We start from the raw sequence: 2,052 nt of genomic DNA on the forward strand, positions 1-2,052 counted from the left end.
AAAAAGATAAAATTAATTATATAGCAATTTGTAACAGATTCAATACCTGCTATTATACCTTTGCTTGTATGAAATCTGGGTTGTCTGATTCCAAAGTTGATATTCAGACTATGATGTGAAATGGGTATTATTAAACATCTGGTGAAAAACCTTTATAGTACATCCTTATAACAGTGTGAAAATTTATCAGCAAATTCATTCAGCTATACCTGTATCTATTTTTCCTATTATTCCTTGTACTTCAAATCTCAGATCTTCTCACACTTCACAGGCTACATTGCATTTTATTATCAATATTTCTCTATACCAGATAATTGCCAAAACCGTATCTGAATATCTCCCGTTTTAGCACACACACTAAACAGACATACACAGAGATTTATTTTTCTTTGATTTATATCACTTAGAGCTACTAATTTCATTTTGCACTCTCCACAAAAACAATCGTCTCTGAGCAGTTCCCTACACGTGCTTTCTCCCTTGCCATATACATTTTCACAGTTCAACTGCCCCTGCAATGAGAAATTAATATTTTCAAGATGACTCAGTGAAACAACTCCTATCAATGTCTTCAGAGACCTCCAATGTATAGTTTCCATTTAAAAATTACAAAAAGGTGATCTCAATCTACTGCTTGAAATCTTTTTCTGGCTAGCCTGTTTTATCCTAGAATGAAATCTAAGCTCCTCATCAGAACCAGAATGAGCAAGAGTTTGTCTCCTGCCTGTTTCTCATCTCATCCGAAAGCATTCTTGACCTTGCTTACCCAAAGCCACCAGCTGACAGCCACTGCTTCTTTATTTTAATAAATTTTATTTCAAAACATTAGGGGACACAAATGTTCTTGTTACATGGAAGAAAGAATTGTGTAGTGCTGAAGTCAAGGCTTTTGGTGTGCCCATCACCAGAATAGTGTGCATTGTACCCAATCGGTAAATTGTTATCCCTCATCCAATTCTCATCCTCCCTCCTTTCCATTTTTCAATGTCTTTTACATCACCTTATGGTTACGTGTACCCATTATTCAGCTCCCACTTATTAGTGAGAATATGTGGTTTATTTTTCCTTTCTTGAGATACTTCACTTAGGATAAGGTTCTCCAGTTTTATCCAAGTGCAAATGACATTATTTCATTCCTTTTTATGGCTGAGTAGTTCTCCATGGTATGTAGGTATATGTATGTATACATATGTACACATACAAACACCACATTTACTTTATCCTCTCGTCAATTGATGGACACTTAGGTTGATGTCATATCCTTCTAATTGTGAATTACACTGCAATAAACATTCAAATATAAATGTCTTTTTGATATAATGACTTGTTTTCCTTTGGGTAGATACCCAGTAGTGGGATTGCTGCATATAGTAATTGGTCTGCTCTTAGTTCTTTGTGGGATCTCCATACTGTTTTCCATAGAGGATGTACTAATTTACAGTTCCACCAATAGTATATAAGCATTCATTTTTCAATGCATCCATACCAACATCTAACGTTTCTTGGATTTTTAATAATGGCTGTTCTGATAGAGGTAAGGTGGTATTTCATTGTGGTTTTAATTTGAATTTTCCTGATGATTAGCGATGTTGAGCATTTTTCATGTGTTTATTGACCAATTATCTATCTTCTTTTGAAAAAACTCTATTCATGTCTTTTGCCCAATTTTGTTTTTTTTTTTATTTCAGGGTATTATGAGGGTACAAACATTATGGTTACACTTTATGTCTTTGCCTCACCCAAGCGAGGGTTAAAGGCATGCCCTTCCCCCCTACAATGCTCCCCCTGTCCTTTAGTTGTGGGTTTACCCCTCCATCCCCCTAATTCCTGGAGAGTATTTCTTCCATGTGATCACCCTAGTGTTGATCAGTTAGTACCAATTTGATGGCGAATACAAGTGGAGCCCATTTTCCGCTCTTGTGGTGCCTCACTTTGGATAATGGGCTTAAATTTAATCCAGGAAAGTATAAGAGGTTCTAGATCACTGTCGTTTCTTATGATTCAGTAATATTCCACTGTATACATATACCAAATTTTAATAATCCACTCATG

This window comes from Propithecus coquereli, unplaced genomic scaffold (assembly GCF_000956105.1).
Source record: "Propithecus coquereli isolate 6110/MARCELLA unplaced genomic scaffold, Pcoq_1.0 Scaffold387, whole genome shotgun sequence".
In the NCBI taxonomy this organism is placed as follows: Eukaryota; Metazoa; Chordata; class Mammalia; order Primates; family Indriidae; genus Propithecus; species Propithecus coquereli.